A 24,721-nucleotide genomic window follows, 5' to 3' on the forward strand; every position below is an offset into this window, starting at 1 on the left:
CCATAGTCTGCAATGATGCTTTTACTATTTCCTTGTCAGGCACTGCAATCTACTGTATCTCTCCTGCCCGAGGAGTTAATTTTAGAGAAGGAGCTTCTTGGCCTCAGCTGCTGCTTTTAGGACCATCATAACAGCAACACTGCACAGGAAATCAGAATTCATCAAGTTACTAGCTATCATTTACTTGTGTTGGTGCCTAAAGCTTTGCCAGGCACCCCCCAGAACAGAAAGATCCCTGACCCAAGAAGCTCATAAACTGAATTAGACAGGATGTATCGAATAGATAACAAGACAGTAGGGAGGCGGCAGGGGCTAACTTCAATAAAGGTATGTGATTGTGCAGCAAGGGCTAATTTATGGCACGAAGCACAGAGGGCCGCTATTATACTTTTCATGACTGAACTGACGCCTTGGCTGGTGAGTTTTTTGTCAGCAATCATGGTAGAAGTGGGCAGAAAGGAGGGGGACTGAACATGGAGAAAGAAGGCAACTTGCTGATCAAGGCATTCCAGGATTAAGGGCCAACATGGAAGGAAAGACAAAGACAGCGGCGGGAAAAGCAAACAGCCTGTTGGCAGAGTGGACGAGGGGTAACAGGAAAAGTCTGGGCAGCATTATGAACACAGATTAATTATGTACCTTTTAGCAAACCAGATGCTCCCCTTTACAAGAAGCCCTTAATGGATTATATTATTACTTGTATTGCTATAACACCTAGAAGTTCGATTGTGCTAGATGCTGTACATACAGCTAGGAAGAGAGTCCTGTGCTGTTTCCACAGCCCATCCACCACCTAGTTATTTACTGTACAGATATAACAATGGTAGCTGCAGCATATCAAAGGTAGCTGAGACTGTATAGCTCTGTACCTACACATTCCCCAGAATCCTCTATGACCTCTGACTATGTTTAAAATATGTTTGACTTTGACTTTTTAAAAGTTGCTCAAGTGTTTCATTCAGGAACAGCCAATTCATATTATACATATATAAACTACTTTCCTCACTTTAATATCTATGTTAGTCTCAGGCACAGGTTCCATTATAGATAAAATCAACACAGGGATGGATCACAAAGGTATCTGACAACTACCTGGATAACTCTGCAGCCTAAGGCAATGTGTGTCAAAAGGAGTTACTGTACATTTCACGGATAATGTTTGAAAAGAGGAAATACTATATCTGGAAACAGCCCCTCTTAAGTCTGAAGCTAGAACTTATCCCAAGTGCAGAACAGAGAACTGTGCTCCTAGTGAAAGACAGCTAGATGGGAAGGAGGAACTGCAAGAGGGTTTTACTAGCACACACTCACATCAATCTGCATATGCTGGTTTTACTAAGTTGTTTCTCTACACCCGTGGTTTTCAACCTTTTTTCATTTGCGGACCCCCTAAAAATGTCAAATAGAGGTGCAGACCCCTTTGGAAATCTTGGAAAATCTACAGACCCCCAGGGGTCCACGGACCACAGGTTGAAAACCACTGCTCTAAACAGTTCAACAGCAGAGCAGGCAAACGTCTGAAGCCTATTTTGAATAATAGATTCCTCAACATGGGAAGCTGGAGAGCTGGCTAGTAGGTCACTGCTCACTTCAACAGCCAAACATAGGAATGGGGAGGATAGGTAGAGGGTGTGCCATCAGAACTCCTAAAATGATACCTTTTGTATGCCATTAACTCTTTCAGATGGAATTGGGGGTTGTCACATATTCTGCATTGCAAGGACAACAACAACAAAAAATTGGTAACAGCCAAAGCTAAAACAGAAACTGAGCAGAAAATAGTCTGCTAACTGCAGGACAGAAGAAGGATGTCAAATGGATCCAGAATACTGCAACTGAATCCAATGCCCTGAATTGCAAATATTTTACTTTCACGGTTGAAGCTACACATTTAATTAAAAGCAGTCTTGATAATTAAGGTTTCCAACCAATCCCCTCATCCACAGCCCTGCTGGCTAAGTAGATCTTCATTCTTCCAAAGATACTGAGAGGGAGAAATGGGGCTGTACTTTTTGGCTGCCTTGAGGGCTGCAGTGCTTGAGTAGGTCTGAGGAAAGAGACCAGGTGGAATTCAGTATGCCAAATGCTGTACTCTAACTAAGCCCCAGGGCCATAGAGGAGTGCTTAGGGAGGAAGACTGAATCTCGTAAACAGAAATGGATCGTTGCAGGGAATGGCATAGTTGGAAATTACATTTATCTCTCCATTTACGTAGTGCACCCATCACAACACTCCAGGCATGCACCGTGACGAGGAAGGTTGTGACAACTACCGCACTTACCAGATTCTGAAGTTACCATGTTCGGCAAATGTAATCTCAACATTTCCCTGCCAAGTCAGGGAAAAATATGTTCCAAACAACTTAGCAGAAGCAAGGTACATGAGGACTTTTTAGCATTGCATCCCCAGGAGTACAACGCTGGAGAAGTTAACCTTGTAGAGAAGGTAGAAAGAAGCAAATATAATTGCATCATTTCATGCCCTTTGAACAACCTTTGGATTCTGATGTTTTTGCCAGGAAGAATAATGAAAGTCAAACTAATTAAGCATTGAACATGCCCACAGTACAGAGTGTGAAAATCTCAGAAGCCTGACAAGTTGGTAGGAAGCACTCAGCTCAGAGCTTAGGTTTCATGCTGTAATTTAGGGAGCAATCGTGATGGTGCAAAAAACTGGTAACATTTTTTTAAGAGTATTCGTTCAGCTATAAAGTGGGTATTGTGAAAGGAGTCAACCTAAGACCATTCTGAAGGGGAAGGTAGCTGGTACACCTACCAATTGTTATATTTAACAAGCATATGGGCTAAATCTTGCTTGTCTTACTCCCGTAAGTACATTCATTAAAGTCAATGGGTGCAAAGGCCAACAGTGATTTCACCTAAAGTTTGTAATAGCAAGTATCCTAAGTAACTGTGCTCCCATAGGGGTAATTGGTCTAATTTAATTATACATTTTGGATTACTGACCCTCCCAGGGTGAAGTCTCCCCATCTGAAGCAAAGACCTTTTTTCAAGAAGAAGGGAGGGGTTTCGTTATCCACCATGTTTCTTGTCTATTGTTTTACTCCTGGGGGAATTCTGCACTACTGCACACATGCAGAATTCATGTCAAATAAATTCTGCTGGAGAGGCACTACAATTAGAGTTTTTGCCCACCAGGGGCTGCTGTGGTGCCAGAAGAGAGGGCAGGCAGCTCAGGACTGGAGCAGCTAGTTGAGTAGAAGGAGAGGGCAGTGGCTGCCTTCCTCATAGCACCCTGCCTATGGGGCCAGGTGAGAAGACACAGGATATGAGGGGGGGGGGGGGTGGACAGAGAGGGTCACAGACTGGGGATCAGAAGGGTTCATGATGGGAGAGGACAGCCTGGGCACAGGAGCTAGCAGAGTGACAGCACTGAACCAGGGGCTGAATGGGAATGAGGGTGCAGGGCCACATGGGGACAGGGGGTGCAGGAGAACAGAGGGAGGAGATGGCAAAGGGACACATGGGGGCAGGGGCTGATCATAGAATCATAGAATATCAGGGTTGGAAGGGACCTCAGGAGGTCATCTAGTCCAACCCCCTGCTCAAAGCAGGACCAATCCCCAATTAAATCATCCCAGCCAGGGCTTTGTCAAGCCTGACCTTAAAAACTTCTAAGGAAGGAGATTCTACCACCTCCCTAGGTAACGCATTCCAGTGTTTCACCACCCTCCTAGTGAAAAAGTTTTTCCTAATATCCAACCGAAATCTCCCCAACTGCAACTTGAGACCATTACTCCTTGTCCTGTCATCTTCTACCACTGAGAATAGTCTAGAACCATCCTCTCTGGAACCACCTCTCAGGTAGTTGAAAGCAGCTATCAAATCCCCCCTCATTCTTCTCTTCTGCAGACTAAACAATCCCAGTTCCCTCAGCCTCTCCTCATAAGTCATGTGTTCCAGACCCCTAATCATTTTTGTTGCCCTTCGCTGGACTCTCTCCAATTTATCCACATCCTTCTCGTAGTGTGGGGCCCAAAACTGGACACAGTACTCCAGATGAGGCCTCACCAATGTCGAATAGAGGGGAACGATCACGTCCCTCGATCTGCTCGCTATGCCCCTACTTATACATCCCAAAATGCCATTGGCCTTCTTGGCAACAAGGGCACACTGCTGACTCATATCCAGCTTCTCGTCCACTGTAACCCCTAGGTCCTTTTCCGCAGAACTGCTGCCTAGCCATTCGGTCCCTAGTCTGTAGCTGTGCATTGGGTTCTTCCGTCCTAAGTGCAGGACCCTGCATTTATCCTTATTGAACCTCATCAGGTTTCTTTTGGCCCAATCCTCCAATTTGTCCAGGTCCCTCTGTATCCTATCTCTGCCCTCCAACGTATCTACCACTCCTCCCAGTTTAGTATCATCCGCAAATTTGCTAAGAGTGCAATCCACACCATCCTCCAGATCATTTATGAAGATATTGAACAAATATCTGATGTGCTTGACTGAATAAGAGAGACTAGGGGTCATACAGGGTCTGCTGGGGGAGGGGGGAAGGGCTCCCAACTCCCTAACAATCCCAACCTCCACCCCCACCCCCACGCAAAAAACCCCTTGTTCCATACTTCTCCCACCAACACACAGCAACCCTCTAAGTTCACTCCCAGGCTCCCTCCCAGCAATTATTTCCTTCTCCCTTGGCTCCTCCGTTACCCCTGACTCCCCGAAGCCTCTGCACTGCTTCTGAGGGGTGCGGGAAATACATTTCTGTATTGTAGTTTAAATGAATTATTACTCACAGTTCTGGATTAATACGCCTAGTAAGGAATCTATTTCTCAAAAAACCATTTCCTGGAACTTTTTTGTTGTCTGTATTATTACAGACATACTTGCTGACAGGTATTTTGAAATAAATTAGAAAATAATTTAAACTGATTGGATTATTTTGTGTTATTTTGACAAATAAAAGATGCAGAATTTTAAAATATTGTGCACAGAATTTTGGCACAGAATTCCCTCAGGAGTAACTTTTTAGATTCACCAGAGAGACTGGAACCTTTATGAGTTCACTCTGAATTACAATGGCAAACGAGCACATCCCAAAAGCGGTCCCACAGCATTCTGTTGGCTACCATACTGCTGCCCAGGCAGTATGGGTTCTTCATGTGACTAATCAGTATAAAGAAAGCTTTTCTTAGAATAATGCATTCCTAGCCATTTCACAGCCATGTGTACCCTGTCCCATTATGGGTTTCACACAAATAGTTCCCAAACCCACATAACTAGTTTGAACATAGTGTCTCTCATTGTCAGCCACGGGGATGTGGCAAAAAGGGGCAGAAGCAGCACTACAAATCTTTCCTCATCAGTTTACCACCTACTGATCCATGCCGGAGTCAGAGGTGTCTAATTTACATGTTTTGCCCGAGTTCCAAGCTTAAGGTAGGAGTTCGCAATTTTTTCTAGTGGAGGGGTCAAGATCTTTAAGTTCAAAGGGGATCACCAGCACAAAAAGGTTGAGAAACACGGCACTAAATCACAACCAGTAGGCCTGCCAATTTATTGGCCAACACATAATACCTCCTCCCAATTGTAGATAGCAGTCCATGTCAATCAAAGCAATTATCTGCCTATTTCACAGACAAGATTATCAAAAGTCTGGATGACCTCTCCGGATCCCAGGAACTGATGGTCACACATTAGACTGACACTAGAACACCTTCCTTCCCAGGATCCTCATGCAACAAGTATTCCTTCAAGTTACTGAAGGAGGCACCAGTCACTACATGCAGTGCCATCCTGTTTCCATCCTGACTGGTGAAATCTCACCAAAAATGCTAAAGCCCTCTGCTATCATCTCCTTTGAAGACAGCCTGCCTCCTTGAAGCAGACAGCCTGTCCAATACTCAAGAAACAGTACTTTGATGAAATTCACCTTGCCAACCAGCATCCAATGTCAGATTTCTCAAGTTTGAACAAAGTAATTAAGAAGTACAGCTTAAAGCCACCTCCAGCAACTCCTGGCCTTGCCAATACCTCGGACCCTTCCAAGTCAGGTTTTAGACAAGGATATGGCAGACATCACACAGGCTGCACCATTAGACAAATTAGACTAATGGCTGCACCATTAGAGAATAGCCCGTTGAACAGACTGTCTCATGCTAGTAGAGGCTTGTCTACACAGCAAGTTAGTGTGCAGCAAGCCAGGGTGTGAATCTACAGCGCACCAGCTTGCCATGCACTAACTCACCGTGTGGACCCTGCTACTGCGCACTAAAAAGGTCCATAGTGCACTTTGGCATACCTCCATCTGAAAGTGCGTGGTAGCAGGGTCCGCACGACAAATTAGTGTGCGGCAAGCTAGTGTGCTATAGATTTACACCCTGGCATGCCACGCACTAACTCACTGTGTAGACAAGCCCTTGAGTTCTCAGCAGCATTTCACCATGTTCACCAGGAGATACTTGGCTGAGTGGAAGCACATGGAGCTGTCTCCCATCCTTTCTTACAGACTGACTGCACAGGGTTGTAATGGGAAGCTGCCTGTTGGACATGAGAGCACTCCCATATGGAGTTTGTAGCTGTAATGGAGAGGATGAACCTTGACATATACATGAGACTACTGAAGGGTAGGGTGAGGGGGTTGTGCAGATAAAAACACAGTAATGCAAAGGCAGAATGGACTAGAGAGAGGAACGATGGTCTTGTAGTTAAGAAACTGGACTGGGATTCAGGTGATTGAGTTCAATTCCCAGCTCCGCACTGCTAGCTTTGTGACTTGTTCAGTATCACAATCTGTCTGTGCCTCAATTAGTCCCCTGTAAAAGGCAGAGAATGCTTCCTTTTCTCCCTCTTCATCTTGTCTGTTTAGAATGTAAGCTTTTCACAACAAGGACTAGCTCTTGCTACATGTCTGTACACGACAGTTCCCAGTCTTGGTTGGAGACTCTAGGTACCCCATAACACAAATAATGGTAATACGATGCTGCAGTGCAACACCACAGATTGAACATCTGGAGATTATTCTTGTGTATTTGGTGACTGTGCTGCTGCCGGCAAAGAAAACAGTGACTGGCGAGAGAGACAGTGGAGTTGGAATTGGGGATCCGCTATTTCTGTCCCAGAAGGGAGTGGCAGCGACTGGCTTGTATTTGTGCAGCATGCTGAAGATCTAAAGGTTTGTACAAATGCTAACTGACACTATTCTCCATCAGTCCAGTTTGTGACAGAGATGTACGTATGTAAATACTTTGCTACAGTATTATATTAAATGATTGTATACAGTGATTCACTTCGCGCTACAATATCTCGGTCATGAACATGCTAGATGCAGTGATTGCATCATTAGTTATTTGTGTTCCAAAAGTGCCCACGTGCTAGTTGCTGTCTACACACAGTCCCGTCCCAAAGTGTAGGTTAATATGGCAGTTGGTAATATGCACAGCAATTTTTCACAAAGACATGGACTTGACAACCAGTTCTATTCAGAGGGAGACAGTGGCCAGGACACAGGGCTTCTCCCCTACTCTTTTTGAAAAGTGTCATGGGATCTGTAGTTTTTACTCGATTCAATTTAACACCCTATCTAAAAAACTGCATCCTGTAGAACTATGCTGCAGTATCACCAAAGCTTAAGTCTGGGATTTGAACCCATGACCTTCTGATCCAGAGGTCAGGATACTACCATCTTATTTAATATTTGCACACAGTGCCAGATTGCAGATGTGCCTGTATATTTTAGCTTCTAAACCATACTATACACAAGTATATTCAAGCACACAAGTACTCTTGCAGACACACTCCAGCATTTACAACAATTATTTGTGCTGATTCCATCTTCTTTGAATACGCAATTCTGTCTAGGTGAAGATATAAATGCCTCTGTACATACATACTAGAATAAACAGGTTGTGTGTACTTTTAATTACACCAATACACAGATGGACCTTTCTGTAACAGTGTGCAAGACATACTGTACTCCACTGTCCTGGGCTGCTGCCTAACCCTCCTCCCACCCCCTTCTCTAGATCACTATATAAGAGTGCACCACAGCATCAGCAAACAATAACTTACAGATCCATTGTATTTGCTATATTCCCAAATCTGCCTCCAGGATTTATAGAAACTCGTGAAGCCCTCAGTCAGAAAATGGTTTCAAGCACATGCCAAAGACAAGTCAGCATTCAGAATCTGTTTACACAATAATCTAAAATGAATTTCCATCATAGGAAGATTTCCTTCAAATTGTGCAATAGTTGGTTTTGGGTCCTCTATAACAACGTACACGTGAAATCATTAACTTCATCTGTTGCTTTAAATTATTTCATCAATGATTAACAAATGTTAAGCAATCAGCAATTTTTTCTTTAAGCAAGGAGCGCGCTCTCTCTCTCTTTAAACTAACGTCCTTACTTCTGCGAGTTGCTGCGAGGATCCTTGCCAGATCTAGCCAGTTTAAACATTTACGCATCGATTTTCAAGGTCACTGATGAAATATGTAATTTTCTACTTTAGTATGTTATTTCAAAATGCACAGCATTATTAAATACTATGGGGTGGGGGAAGTAAAGCAAACAGTACCAAAAAAGTTCAATCAAAAAATATCTAAGCTAAAATGCTCGTGGTAAAAAGGACATTTCCTCAGAAAATTTAAATATAATTATCTGGACTTCATCTTTTGTTTGCACTGTTACATAAACACAGACATAAATGACAGTAAAAGCTTCTCTGCCTTGTAGAGAATCCCCTCCGATCTTCTAGCAAAATGTGGTTTGCCTGGAAACAGCTGAGGTCTTCAGTGAAGGATACCAGCATTTAAAGCTGGAGGGGGTGGGGAGTGGAGGCAAAAATTCTGAAGGTTGGGGAAGCAGATTTGTTACTAGCTCACAATAACCAAAAAAAGCACATTTTGGAGGCTTAAAGATATCAGACCGCTCTCCTTACCTGAGAGATTTCCAGCTAGACAAGTCTGTTTTCAGGCTGAGCAGCAACCAGATGACTAACATGCTGTTGTGAAGCTCTCTCTCCCGCTCTCTCCCTTCCTCTGTTCCATGTGCTCCTGGATGTTTGCAATACATTCAGCGTGTGTACTCTCCAGCACATGCTGCTGCCATGACAGGCGAAGGATTCTGAGCCAGCTCTCCCACTTGATTCCCACACCAGCTGACTGATAATTAAACTAAACACATACAGCCAGAGCCACTCGAACGCGGCGACTCTTCTGGGATCACCAGTGCCACCTGACAGACTCCGCCAAACACACACAGTGGCAGGACAGATTCAGAACATTACTTAAGTCAGGTTTGCAATTCAATTACATTCAAAGAATCAAGTGAGCCATAAATGCTCTGAGATACATTTGAATTTCACCAAGAAAAGAGGGCACACAAAAAAACCCTCTCTGAAAGCAGCCGAAGCAAACTACTTACCACCTGCATAATGCTTAGAATTCCAACTGGTAAACAGCTTTTTATCTAGCTAAATACATGTACGATCCCCCATGACCATAGGATCTCAGTGCTCCATAAACACCTGGTGTGATACAAAAGAATTACCCCCATTTTAGAGATGGAGAAATTGAGGCACAGAGAAATAAAGTGATTTGCCCAAGGTCACATAGAAAGCCCAAGGTAGAGCTGTCTCCTGAATCCCAATTTAGTACAATAGCCATTATATGTAAAGCCTATACCAGCAATCTCTCCCACACATCTAGAGTGTTAAAAAGATTAATCATTTCTTTATTTAATAATAACCAGATTTTTATTTAATTGTTTAGGAGAGGAACTTCTTTAAACTTATATTTGAACTTAAAAATACCTCTTTTAATGGCTAAACTTATTACACTTTATAGTAAAAGAGGGTGTGATCCTTATTTTTAATGACCGCAGTATAACCTAGAAGCCCCAGTCAGGGATCAGGACACTTACATAATAAAAGATAGCCCCTGCCCAAACAGCTTACATGGACCCTGAAAAATGAGTTAAGTGCAAATGTTGGGTGTGCAGGGAACAGCAAGACTGGGCAGCTAAAGAAACTGGAACCACTTCAGTCAGTTCAGTATGTTCAACCAACTATTCTTCATAGTGACAAAGTTTGTGAAGGCCTTACACTCCACTCAACAGCATTTCTCTGTTTGTCTGTAGCATGATAACTTTTAAATGCCACATCAGATCAACTCCAAAATTTCAGAGAATGTTCTCGGCATCAATGGACAGAACCCTGTTGATTTTAAGAAAAACAGAAAGACCCAAAGAAGGGAAATAGGGGGTACATGAAGCCCCTGACCGCTCTTTAGCGCAGCCACAAGCATCTGTGCAATTGTCTACAGGTCAAACTGTTCAATGGCACCCGCACACACATGCCAGCATAACAGTACACCAGCTCAACTCTGCTCATCCACCCAACAAAATTTAACATGTTGACACCGAGGTCTGGTCTACACTACCGAGTTAGGTCGACGCAAGGCAGCTTATGTTGACCAAACTATAGAAGTGTCTACACTTAAATTTCTTTCCCACTGACATAACCGCCCTGCTACGCCGATTTAACTCCACCTCCACGAGTGGTGTAGTCAAGGTTGACGTAGTTAGGTCGACACAGTGTCAGCATTACTTATGTCAGCTGTTACTGTCTTTCAGGAGCCATCCCACAATGCCCCACACTGACAATACAATCGATACAAGCACTCCTAGTGAGGACACACACTACTGACACCAGAAGCAAAGTGTGAACACGCACAAGCAGCTGTATGCCAATTTAAGTTAGGTGGACTTAATTTTGTAGTGTAGACATGGCCCCAGAATGACTTACCTTCCAGACAAAAAGAATAATAATGGTGGGGATAAGGGGGAATGGGTACGGTGCACAAAGCCCCAGTTGGGAGAGGAGGGAGAGGAGAATGGTATGGGTGGAAGGAGTAATGAGAAGCATGGAGAACCCCTGGCAGGGGGAGACTGGTGACCCTGGTATGGGGTGAGGAGGAATGCAGAACATGGGGAACAGAGGCACACGGGGAGGCCCTACCCAGGGGGGGATGATAGAGGGATCTGGAAATGGTGAGGGGACACAGAACCCCTAGTAGTGGGAGTGACTAGGGAATCTGGTAGGAGTAGGGGGCAGTCACTGGCATGGGAGGAATGGCACGCATGGAGGAAGGGGGAATAGGAGCTAACACAGAGGAAGAGAATGGAAGAGTCTGGTATGGGAGCAGAGTAGAATGGGGGGCACACAGAACCTGTGGCGGGGGGACACTGGGAGAACTGCAGGAGTCCATGACAAAGAGGGGGATGAAAGGGTGAAACACAAGGTGTTTGGGTGGGGGAAAATGGAGGGATGAAAGGAGCCTCTGGTGCATACAATATGCTCAGCCTATACAAGCTACGAAGCATGCGGTGCCCAGGCACCCACACAGCTGTCATTGTAACACAATGGCAAAGTGCATGCTGTTTACCCCTCAATGGCTTGCCCACTAAGGGATAACTGTCTACCATTGCTACTACGTAACAGATTTCTACCACTTGAATGAAGAGTAAGTCAGTGCTGTGGTGCTGACTGCCCTGGATTCAAGTTCTGTTGGTGACCCATAGGGTGGAGAATTGGTGTCATTTCACTATAGTAGGGGGTCACGATACATGGACTGTACAGGTCTAGAGGTTATTTGCATAGAATCATAGGGTTGGAAGGGACGTTGAGAGGTCATCAAGAACAGTCCCTTGCACTGAAGAGTGTAAATAAAATTCAATAGAAAAATCGTACAGAGCCCAGGCTATAGAATGGTTGCTGATATTATCAAGATCTCTGTATTTTCAGTTTAGTGACTGTGGTAGAACTGAAATATCTAGCTACGATTTACCATCAGGATAGCATCTGAATAGCTCATTCTGGATTTCCAAAGAGGGGCTCTCCCTTATTGTCTCTTTTTTGTTTAATGCTTGAGACAGAAAGACTCACTTTCATACTTTCTCCCAAAAGCCAAAAGATAAAACTGTTTTCCCAGTGAGTCAGATAACGCAGCCTACGGGGATAAAAATAGCAGAAGGAGTGAGAAATAAAGAGGCAAGGAAGAAGGGGAGGTTTTCATCAAATGTGAAATGAGTGTATCAGTGGAGTGAGAGATACAGGAAGGCTGTCCCAGATAGCAGGATCTGCAGAGAAGAAAACTCTTGCACCACTCTTGTGGCTGCATTAAAACAGAAGAACACAGAAGCAGCCAGTGCTAAATTAAAAGAAGAAAAGAGGTGGGGGGAGAGAGAAGGTGTGGAGGCAGCTGGAGCAAGTCAACGGAGAGAGAGAAAAAAAAAACCTCCTCCTCATTATTTAAGTGGATCCTATAATAAATCATGTCTAGTGGGGCTATTTTTAAAGGAGCGTGGATGAACACATTCCTCTTTATTCACATGAGAGGGCAAGCAACACTGTTCTCCACAAGGTAGTGTCTGCAGACCTTGGACTTAGAGAAGGGAGTTGCAATAGTCAAGTAGAAAAGAGATAAGCATGGATGAGGATTTTAGCAGAGGTGGAGCTCAGGCAGTGACGCTCCTGGATAACGTTGGGGGGGTGATGAAAGATGAGTTAGAAGACCCAGGAGACTGAAGAAGTTGTTCAAGATCAAGGAGAATACCAAGGTTACAGAAAACAGAAATAAATGGAAGGGAAGTCTTAGTTGAAAAAGATAGAAGAGAGTGACGGAGCTGTATAAGACTCTCAGCCTCTCTCTCAAACTAGAATTAATTGGCCAGACAAGGAGACTGTTCTCTCAACACCTATGGAAGAGGCTACCACAAACAAGTGCAGGTTCACCACTTCAAACTCTGCATGGACAAGCAAGGCCCCAGTTTGATAACCTTCAGAGAACAAAAAGAAAAGGAGTACTTGTGGCACCTTAGAGACTAACCAATTTATTTGAGCATAAGCTTTCGTGAGCTACAGCTGTAGCTCACGAAAGCTTATGCTCAAATAAATTGGTTAGTCTCTAAGGTGCCACAAGTACTCCTTTTCTTTTTGCGAATACAGACTAACACGGCTGTTACTCTGAAACCTTCAGAGAACAGGGTTTTTTTTCCCGAAAGAAAAGGATAAGGGGAGAGATTTCAGTTTTCTGTTCACTATAGGCCTTGGAATCTTCTTTTAATGATGTTTAATTTGCATGTTGCAGTTCTGAAACACATCCATGTCCCCACAGAAATTGACATGCATAATATAAATTGGAAAAATAGAAATATGATAAGTTTGGGTAGTTTGCCAAACAAACTCTACCCCTTCAGCAGTTTAATTTTTTTCATGATTTGGGCAGCAAATGTGCCCTTTTTGTAACTGTCTGGGCCCTGCAATGAATTTGATTATAGTTGGTATGATAGATGAATGATGAGTAGATGTATGGGATGCCATGTCACAGAATAATGCTTTCTAGGGCACTTTCAGCAATTCAGGTAACATAGCAGCATCTGCCTCTTTAGCAATAGAGCATTTCACTGGAGTAGGAATGTTAATCTGGGTGTACAACCAAATTCCAATTTGGGTAGATTATATGCTGACTACCCAACATTCCCCTGCAATTTCAACCAAAGATGTTTTTTCCTTCCACTCATAATACCCCTGGAAGAAAAAAAAGGGGGAGGGGGGGTACTTTAGTTTGTTCCACCCCAGAGATGGTTATATTTCAGTGGTGAGCAAGTGATTCCTGTACAGTCGACATCCACTTTGCACAAGGGTCTGAGATCCTTCAGTATCATTTGAGGAGACTGGAGGAGGAGAGAGCCCACACAATACCTAAAGAGGAAATAAACCCCAGTAGAAATGGATCATCCAACACAGAGAGTTAAACAAGGCTGGACTGGTAAAAAAGAATTTGCAGAAGCTACAGAACTGTTGTAAGCCTCTCCAGTTTCACTTTCTATCTCTTTCTCCGGAACATGATGATTAATTTTCAGGACTGGGGAAAATCCAGGGAGCGGAGGGGAGTGATTTCTCAGCTGTTGCACTTGTGCCCCAACACTTATCCATCACCCATACTGCTAATAAAATGTTGATAAAGAAGGGACAAAGACTACCAGTCACCTAGAATAAAGCCTCCAGTTTAGAACTGTCCATGAACTGGTGGGTGCCCCCAACACTCGCCTAGTGTCATCACACTCCCTCACACTATGGGTCATCTACCTAGTTGTGTTCACTTTTAAAGTGAGCTGCAAAGCATTGATGGAAACTTAGGCCCTTTCTACACTGAGGAAAAATTCACACCAGTATAATAAATTACATGGTATCATTAAACCAGTGTGAACTTCTAGTACATCTCTGTGGCAGTGGTACAATTGCTGCAGCTCTCTCCAGAATCCCCAATTTAGTACACTACATTGTTGTGTTACACCAGTACAAATGTTTTAATGCAGACAGGTCTTGAGATCTGGCCTACACTAGAGATCGATACAACTACGTCACTCAGAAGTGTGAAAAATCCACACCCCCCCCCAAGCGACAGTTATACTGACCTAACCCCACATGTAGACAGTGCTATGTTGGTGGGAGAGCTTCTCCCGTTGACCTAGCTACTGCCTCTCAGAGAGGTGGATTAACTATGCCAACGGGAGAGCTCTCTCCCCTCGGTGTAGAGCATCTTCATGAAAGCACTGTAGAGGCACAGTTGCACCAATACAGTGTTTTCAGTGTAAACCTGCATCACCGGGGGGTTTTGCTGAGAGGCCCCACTGAATAGGCTGTGGGGCACATTCAGTGCACAAAGAAGTTTTAACCATCTTTAAAGATTTTTCCCTCTTGAATCTTCCCACTCAAAAACTCTCTGGTGTTACCTGAATTGCTGAAAGTGCCCCAGAAAGCATTATTCTGTGACATGGCATCCCATACAATCCATGGTATTTTATTAAACTTCCAATGTTTGAGATGATGTGCTCTAGGATATTGTCTATGAACCCAGAACTATGAAGAAGCTGTCAGAAAGGGGAAAAAAGGAATGTCAGGAAATTTAGTTAAAGCTTGTTGTTCTCCTGAATGTTCCCACTTCCTGGTTAGCTAAAGGAGTCAGCACAGAGATTAAGGTTTATATCAGTCTTCAATTATAAATGCTGTTCCCCTTTAAGAAAGGAGGCATTTCTTTGCAGCTCCGAACAAATGAGAGCTCTGACTTTCATTATTATTTTCACTGAGGTAGCAACTAGAGATCCTGATCAAGCATTGGGGCCCTATTGTGCTAGGCACTGTATAAACATAATGAAAAACAGTCTGCCCCAAAGATTTTACAATTTAAGTTTAAAACAAGGAGTAGCATAGATGGATACAACGAACAGAGGAGGGAGCACATGCTAACAGCGAGATGGTTTTTCATGAGAATGGGCAAACCCAACATTTTAAAGTCACAGTTAAAGGCCTGACCCTCTGCTGCCTTGGGAAGCGGTATACGAAGTGGCTGTAAAATGTTACCAAAATCAGAATTCCCCATTCACAGCAGTGGCAGTGTTTTACAATCATTTCTCAGTGAATATAAAAAAAGCGAACAAATGTGTCATACAGGGAAGAGCAATTCATTTTAAGATTTGTTCCAGAGTAACAATCTGACTGGTTGTTTGCGCCAGGTGAGAACATTTAAAAAAACATGGTTAGACTTCACAGTGTCTCTTTAAAGACTGAGATGACTAAAAGAGCCTTAGAAGGTGCATATGCTCTATTTAGGGAGGGAAAGCCAGGGTTTGCTTTTCAAAGGCACTGACAACCTTACAATGAGCACCTAGCAGAATATGGAAAACCTAGCCAGAAAAGCCAGTTCAAGGATAGAAAACACCTTCATGATAAATGGAGGCATGGAAAAAGTTCTCCAGATCCTGGAATTGCTCGATTGAAGACCTAACTACAGCCAGCATCTTCAGTAGGCAAATGTTTGTACTTTCTTATTAGGAAGGAAAACTCATCTTGCTTTCCTATATAAAGAAAGAACTGGGGGGGAAACCATCTAAACTTTTGAAGTCATACTTCATAAATATGGCACAACAGGTCACAGTATAAAGAACTTGATCCTGTGGGAGACCCAAGGTCTGTGCTACTGGGTACAAGAGACTGGCAAAGTCATCACAGACGTTGGGACCCCAGCCTCTGACTCCAGGAGACATCACGTATTTCATCAGAATCATCCACTGAGCCCACTGGGTGGTTTCAGGTTCCTATTTTATAGCTTCTCCCTACCTTAGCTCTGATTAGGTCAGTTATCAAATTACAAATATTTATTATTCCACCCATCAGGGAAACTTACTTTCCAACACATGGAAAAACACTGATCTGCCCAGTAACTTACCACCCCTTGCTTCTGGGCAGTTCTGGACACTTCAAGTAAGTGGCCTTGTGTTGTCACCTTGCATGTGTACACACAGATACAAACAGAAATCCATTAATTTCCCAACTGCCTGCCTCACTCACCCTAACAAATAAAATACTGCAGTGCAAAAGGCATGTGGGTTACACAAGCAAAAGTCTGGGATTGCTGTTAGTTATTTTGTAGATGTGGGAGGAATTATGTAATAAGGAAGCAGGAGCCAAGTGTGCAACGAGAAAGGTGTCAAAGCAGGACACTGCAGGAAGAAGGGACAACCCTCTTCAGAGTACAGCTTCTAGTGCTGATTTCAACACCTGGGAACGGGAGGAAAAATTCTGCCATGGTCATAAAAAAAGACCCTATCTTTGGGAATATTTTCAAGAAATTTCTGTATCTCTGGGTAAAAAGGAACATGCACCAAACAAACAATATCACAAAGAGATGCTAGGCCTGGTTGTTAGAATGAAACCACAATATAAAAAATGCTGCTCAGAAGGCAAAGACTTTGAAGATAGTGACGTGGACACATTTGAACAACCTAGATCAATTGGTTACTCAACTCATTACGGACTGTCTTCCATGTCTTACTATATGAGTAAATGATAACTTCAATTATTGTCATAAATTTGTGGTTTTGGTGGATTACTTATGAATATCAAAATATGTCTGTTCAAAATATAATTGGTATGATTACTGTGGAAGTATTTATCAATTACATTTTTACTGTTACTCCTGAACATCTGGAATAATTTTTATTGCTCAATATAATCAAATATCCTAGACAAAGATTTCCTGTTTAAATGTAGTTTTATTAGGCATTTATGAACTTTAACATTTAAAAACACTTTCAAGCTGTTTGGTATGCTGCTAGAGATAAGAGTTTACACAGATTTTGATAATCATGTATGAGTTATTTTCCCCCATATGATTTGGTTTGGAATAAATTATATCATTTAAACAATGGTACAAACAGCTGCAGTAAGAGGAATCTTTCATTTACCATCTCTCTCTCTTTTTTTAAAGCCACTCACTGAGAAATACTCAGTGGCAGTGACTTTTTTTAAAAATCATTTTCTTTAGGGTCCAGCTTACACATAAGAAGTTATGAACATCCATCATCTGCAATGTGAAAAACTTCAGAGTCATTTGCTGGTACCACCACCACCAGCGCTGCAACTAAACATACATCAGACAGTAAATACCTTCAACTCCCCTCCCACTCTGCCAAAAAGCCTTCATCCTCCAGTAAAATCACAGGTGAGCTCATAATCAGGACCAGCAAATTCCAGCAAGGCTCCACAGATAAAAAGATTGTTTGGTTCATTTATGCAGCAAATTCTCCCCTTCATCTTATTCAGAACAAACTTTACATTGACAGGGTTCAATCACTAAAACTAGACTACTCTCCACTCAGCAGAGCAGACATTGCTGAAAATTGCCGGTTATGAGTGTATGAGAGGAGAATTGAACAGTGCAAAAAAGATTGAAGAGAAATTTGTTAATCTGAGTCTTGATGGGTGCAGCAATGTACACAATGATTCTGTAATATGTGCCTGTGTGACAACAGAAGACGGGGTTGTCTATCTTACAGAAACAACGGATACATGAGGAAATGCCCTTATAGCAGAATACTTAAAAGTAGCAGTAAAAGCCATAACCAACTGAACAAAAAGTCAAGTGTGTAGCTTTGTCACAGACGATGCAAATGTAGCAAAGATGAGAAGCAATCTAGAAGAAGATTATGAAGGAAACCTAAAACTTTCAACATATGGGTACAGTGCTCATTTGATGCTGACTTTACACAAAGACTAAAGTACAATAGAACCTCAGAGTTACGAACACCTCAGGAATGGAGGTTGTTCGTAACTCTGAACAAAATGTTATGGTTGTTCTTTCAAAAGTTTACAACTGAATACTGACTTAATACTCTTTGGAAACTTTACCATGCAGAAAAAAATACTGCTTTTAACTGTCTTTAATTTAAGGGAAACAAGCACAGAAACAGTTTCCTTACCTTGTCAATTTCTTTAAAAAAATTCCCGTTTTTATTTTAGTAGTTTAGGTTTAACACAATGCTGTACTGTATTTGCTTTTTTTAGCCTCTGCCTGATTCTGTACTTCTGGTTCCAAATTAGGTGTGTGTGGTTGACTGGTCAGTTCATAACTGAGGTTCTATAGTACAGCTCTAGGTAACATGGGAAAGTACATGATAACAAGACTTGTGGATAGCAGGAAGCAGCAGATGTGGTATATTTTGACTTTAGTGAGCCTTTTGATACTTTCTCACATGCCCTTCTCATAAACAAACTAGGGAAATGCAACCTAGATGGAGCTACTATAAGGTGGATGCATAACTGGTCGAAAAACTGTTCCAAGAGAGTAGCTATCCATGATTCATTATAAAGCTGGATGGGCATATCAAGTAGGGTCCTGCAGGGATCAGTTCTGGGTCTCGTTCTGTTCAATTCTTTATCAATTATTTAGATGGCACAGAGAGTACACTTAGTTTATGGGGATAATATCAAGCTGGGAGGGGTTGTAAGTGCTTTGGAGAATAGGATTAAAATTGAAAATGGTCTGGACAAACTGGAGAAATTGTCTGAAGTAAATTGAATTTCATCCTATTAGGAAAAATGCAAAGTACTCCACTTAGGAAGGAACAATCAGCTGCACACATACAAAATGGGAAATGACTGCCCAAGAACAGAAGGTTATAGTGGATCACAAGCTAAATATGAGTCAACAGTGTAACACTGTTGCAAAAAAAAGCAAACATCGTTCTGGAATGTATTAGGAGGAGTGTTGTAAACAAAACACTAGTAGTAATTCTTCTGTTCTACTTTGAACTGATTACGCCTCAACTGGAGTAGTGTGTCCAGTTCTGGGCACCACATTTCAGGAAAGATGTGGACAAATTGGAGAAAGCCCAGAGATGAGCAACAAAAATGATTAAAGGTCTAGAAAACATGACCTATGAAGGAAGTTTGAAAAAACTGGGTTTGTTTAGTCTGGAGAAGACTGAGAGGGGACATGATAACAGTTTTCAAGAACATAAAAGGTAGTTCCAGGGAGGAAGGGAAAAAAATTGTTCTCTTTAACCTTTAAGAATAGGGCAAGAAGCAATGGGCTTAAACTGCAGAAAGGGTGGTTTAGGTTGGACATTTAGAAAAACTTCCTAACTGTCAGGGTAGTTAAGCAATGGAATAAATTGCCTAGGGAGGCTGTGGAATCTCCATCATTGGAGATTTTTAAGAGGAGGTTAGACAAACACCTGTCAGGGATGGTCTAGATAATACTTAGTCCCGCCATGAGTGCAGGGAACTGGACTAGAAGACCTCTCGAAGTCCCTTCCAGACCTACGATTCTATGAATAAAGGAAAATGTCGCTGAAATTGCAAAATACTCCCATAACAACCATTTTGCTTCAGCTTCACTGAAGAGAGCAGGAGGATCCAAACTAATTCTCCCCCAAGATGTGCAATGGAATTCAGTGGCTGATTGTTTTGAGCTATTTATTATGAATTGGCCAATTCTGATGACAATTTGTGATAAATCACTGGACTAAAGAGAAATGTAGAAGATTTGCTGAATATACTGAAACCTATTTCCATAGCCTTGGATAAACTGAAGAGAGATGGCTGCTGCATTGCTGATGCTGTTGAAATTTGGAAAGAACTTCAAGATAAATTGCAGGCAGTAAAGAAGTGTATGGATCAAGCACTTATTCCACTTCAATTTCTTTGTCAATATTCTCAACTCAAAGTACCACAGTAGATGCCTAACTGCTGAAGAAGTGCCATGCCATGGGCATCTAATCACCACTCATCAACCATAACAAATTTCAGGGCTGGAGGTGAACCATTCAAGCAGTACGTGTTTGCTGCTGATGTTTTAAAGAAAGTCAAACCACTGAACTGGCGGAAGTCACTAGCTAAACACCTGGAACCAGAGTTTGCTGAAGTGCTAAACCAGCTTTTGAAAGCAGTACCTCTTATGCAGGCACAGAAAGAATATCTTCTTCACGTGGACCAATTCACTCGAAGTTGAGAAACCGACTGGGAGTTGAAAAAGCAGGAAAACTTGTCTCTCTCTCTTCCAGTCTGTGAACAACAATGAGGAGGGAGGGGATAAAATCTGCTAGTTTTAAAAGTTTGAAGGACAACCTAAGAAACTTAGGAGATGGTTGTCTCATTTTCAAGAGACTTAGCAAGTAGGAACTTACACTGCAGTCACTTTCACTTAGACATATTTGAAAATTCTCCCAGGCTGACCTGAAATCAGTTTAATTCGCTGACTAGAGTTAATAACTCTGTTTAATAAATCACTTAATTGTAAATGTGAAACATATTTTGATAAGAACAAGTTTATGTATCCAAAACATTTCACATTGTTTTGTTTAATATAAATTTTATATGCGGTTTTGTATGTTTATTTAAATCCCAGTTACCATACTAATGCAGCTTGACACAAAAATCATGAGTTACTTACATAGTAAATAAGCAATATATCATTCACCATTTTCTAACATATTAAAAATGTACAATGAATAAAACTGAAAATATTAAGCTATATAATTTACATAATATATTTACATTTATATTTAATTTACATAATAAAATGTATATAGTTATAATGTACCTTTCTAGGTAGCAAAAAGATGTATCAAATCTAGTGTAAAGGTTCTGTTTAGTTATACATTAACATGTTTTAATAGTTATATCAACCATTTTTTTTTAGAAAATAACTGGAAGTACAAATGGAAAAGTTGATTAGATTTGATTATTTAAATGTAGGCTTTCCACTTCCTGATTTAAATCATTATTTAAATTGCTGATTTAAATCAATCCACCCAGTTGTGTGTCAACTCTTAGGTCTATTGGTCTGGTCTCAACCATTTTGACTTGCAATTTACATATGAAAACTGCATACAGGATTCTATCATCAATATTCTCATCAGAAATATATCCTCTCTTCAGTATTCCATCCAATCTCAGCAAGAAAAGGGATTGCAAGTTACTCGGAGTAGAAAGCAGACCTGGTTCTATTGCATCATTCACCTCCCTCAGAGATAATTACTCTAACATGCCAGCCTCCTTAATTGGAAAGAAACCCTGTTTATAACCCACAAATTATTCATGGAGACTAATCATCCACCAAGAGGCATATTCTTCCTTTGTGCTTTGTTGGCCTCTGTAAACTCTAAAAGCGGTCTGGGTTACAACCAGCTTGCAGACTGACAGATGCTTCCTCACTGTGACAGCAGCATCTCTTTGGCCCACCTACAAGTGACCACGGACTACAACTGGAGAATTACCACAACGGACTATAAAACAACAAAGCACAAGTGTACAAGACGCAGCACATTGTACCGGTGATGGACACTGACCTTAAACCTGTGTGATGAAGCTAACATCCTTTGACAGTTGCTCTTTCAAATAATACTAACAGCAACCACAGACAGAAGAGAACATAAGAATGGCCATATTAGATTAGACCAATGGTCCATCCAGCCCAGTATCCTGTCTTCCATTAGTGGCTGGGCAAGATGCTTCAGAAGGAATGAACAGAATGAGGCGATTATCTAGTGATCCATCCTCTGTCATCCAGTCCCAGCTTCTAGCGGTCAGAGGTTTGGGGACACCCAGAGCATGGGGTTGCATCCTTCACCATCTTGGCTCATAGCCATTGTTGGATCTACCCTCAATTAACTTATCTAATTCTTTTTTTAAACCGGTTACACCTTTGGCCTTCACAACATCCCGTCAATGAGTTCCACAGGTTGACCATGCATCGTGCGAAGAAACACTTCCTTAGGTTTGTTTTAAAACTGCTGCCTATTGGGTGACCCCTGGCTCTTGTGTTATGTGAAGGGGTAAATAACACTTCCTTATTCACTTCCTCCACACCAGTCATGATTTTATAGACCTCTTTCATATTTTTCCCACTCCCACCCACCCCATCATCTCTTTCCAGCCTGAACAGTCCCAGTCTTTTTAGATCTCTCTTTATAGGGAAACCGTTCCATTCCCCTAATTATTTTTGTTGTCCTTCTCTGTACTTTTTCCAATTCTAAGATATCTTTTTTGAGATGGGGTGACTAGAACTGCATGCAGTATTGAAGGTGTGGGTGTATCATGGATTTATATAGAGTCATCATCATATTCACAGTCTTATCTGTACCTTTTCCTAATGATTTCTAACATTCTATTCAGGGGGGCGTTTGACTATCGCTGAACACTGAGTGGATGTTTTCAAGAAATATCCACAGCTTACTTAGAACCCATTAATGTTTATGTATAGTTGGGATCATGTTTTCCTATATGCCTTTGTTTGCATTTATCAACATTGAATTTCATCTGCAACTTCGCAGCCCAATCACCCAGTTTTGTGACACCCCTTTGTAACTCTTCGAAGTCAGCTTTGAACTTATCTATCTTGAGTAATTTTATATCTGCAAATTTTGCCATCTCATTGTTTACCCCTTTTTCCAGATCATTTATGAATATGTTGAACAGCAGTGGTGCCAGTACAGATCCGTGGGAACCATTTATTCCTGCCCTTTGTTTTCTGGCTTTTAACCATTTATAGATCCAAGAGAGAACCTTCCCCCTCTTATCTCATGACTGCTTACTTTGCTCCAAAGCCTTTGGTGAAGGATCTTGTGAAAGGCTTTCTGAAAGTCCAAATACACTTTATCAACTGGATCACCCCTTTTGTCCTCCTCAAAAAAACTCTAATAGATTGGTGAGGCATTTACAAAACCTGTGCTGACTCTTCTTCAACCTACTGCGTTCATCTGTGTGTCTAATTATTCTGTTCTTTAGTATATTTTTTGCTTGATATCGAAGTGAGGCTTACTGACCTATAATTGCCAGGATCGCCTCTGGAGCCCTTTTAAAAACAGTTGGTGTAACATTAGTTATCCTCCAGTCATCTGGTACAGAGGCTGATTTAAGGGATAGGTTACATACCACAATTAGTACTTCTGCAATTTCAAATGAGAGTTCCTTCAGAACTCCTGGGTGAATACTATCCGATCCTGATGACTTCTTATTGTTTAGTTTATCAATTTGTTCCCAAACCTCCTCTATTAGACACCTCAAGGTGTGACAGTTTCTCAGATTTGTCACCTAAAAAGAATGGTTTCTGTCCTCTCCAAGCAGAAAATGGTAGACAGGGAACAACCAAGGAAATACATCTGAGTGAAGATATTAACTGCACTGAGAGGGAGAGGGAGAAAGAAAAAGTTTCAAGTCCTTGTGTCCATTTCAGACAATGAAGTCAGACCTCTGCAATTCAAGAACAGGTTTGTTCTCCTGCTACCCTCAGTACACTGTAAGAAACGTTACAATTTTTATACATTATGGTTAGTTTCTGAATTCAGAAGATGAAGTTTGTTACATGTTTATCTTAAATGACTGTCAGCACTTAATATTTCTATTTAGTCCAGTCCAAAAGCCTACACTTTAATTAAGTTCACAGTTTGATTTAAAAGCATGCCAACTACATTTGTGAGCAAGATGCCTTTCTCAGCCTGCTCTATTAAATCCACACATACATACAAGACCAAACTTACCCCCATATTGAGGTTTGCCTTTATTAAGTAAGAAATCAACAATACAATAAAGTTCATGTCAAACTTTCTCCCTAGGGTTTCTCCCTCAGGACTGCTCGGTCCACACCCTGTATTTTCCCAGACAGGCACTCCTATCTCCCTTATAACTAGGGGGGATTATAAGACACTTGCACCAGTGATTTAGCAAAATCCATGTAACCCTCTTCACAGCCAGATCAATGCCTGTTAACAGGGTGGAGTATTTGAGGAAATCTCTGGCAGTACAATACAACTGTGTATATTACATGGCAGAATTATCTTTCATAAGTCACAGGTTACAACCAGAGTTCAGGAAATAGTGTGGTTTTCAGAATCATCTTATACAGATGAAACCAAAAATCTTTTGTGCCCTCCCATAAAAGGTCTATGAAAAACAAATCCTTACTCATCATTGTGCTTAGGACCACCAGACTAGTTTGATAGGGCATTGTAGATAAATATCAAGCAATTTTAAGTCCAGACCTAAGTTTGATTTTTCAGTATCTGCTACGGTTTTGAAAAGGCACAGTTAACAACCCACTCACTCCTGATTGTAAATATGGCTACCTATTCTAAAATTACAGTGGTCCTTTTATTCACTACCCAAACTCCATGTAAGCAGCTACAAATTTCTGTCACACTGCCTGCATTGAGCATTTCAAATTTTGCCCTGGAGAGATCCTATCTTTCAGAGTGAGATATTTAGTCACAACTGAGAAATAAGCCAGCTCTGGTTTTAATATGAACAAAGGCCATCAAGTGGGTGAATGATGAAATTTGCTTGCTATTTTTGCAATGCAGCCTTCTGCACGATAGGGAGAACCCTGAAACAACCTATTCTTCTCAGGACTTCAG

At 41.7% G+C, this 24,721-nt stretch overlaps 1 protein-coding gene across 7 annotated transcripts in view; it reads right to left on the minus strand.

Annotated features, from left to right (window-relative positions):
- NCOA1 (nuclear receptor coactivator 1) overlaps positions 1-24,721 on the minus strand; it is a 345,055-nt gene that overhangs the window by 175,235 nt on the left and 145,099 nt on the right. Inside the window, exon 3 of one of the 7 annotated variants that reach the window (XM_074947372.1) lies at positions 20,261-20,372. The exons of 5 other annotated variants lie outside the window; for them this stretch is intronic. The gene's annotated coding sequence lies outside the window, so the exon portion shown is untranslated. Of the gene's footprint in view, positions 1-8,903; positions 9,251-20,260; positions 20,373-24,721 lie in introns of those variants that run through there. One more of the 7 variants, XM_074947371.1, reaches the window with a different exon arrangement.

Source organism: Natator depressus, chromosome 3 (genome assembly GCF_965152275.1).
Source record: "Natator depressus isolate rNatDep1 chromosome 3, rNatDep2.hap1, whole genome shotgun sequence".
Classification (NCBI taxonomy): domain Eukaryota; kingdom Metazoa; phylum Chordata; order Testudines; family Cheloniidae; genus Natator; species Natator depressus.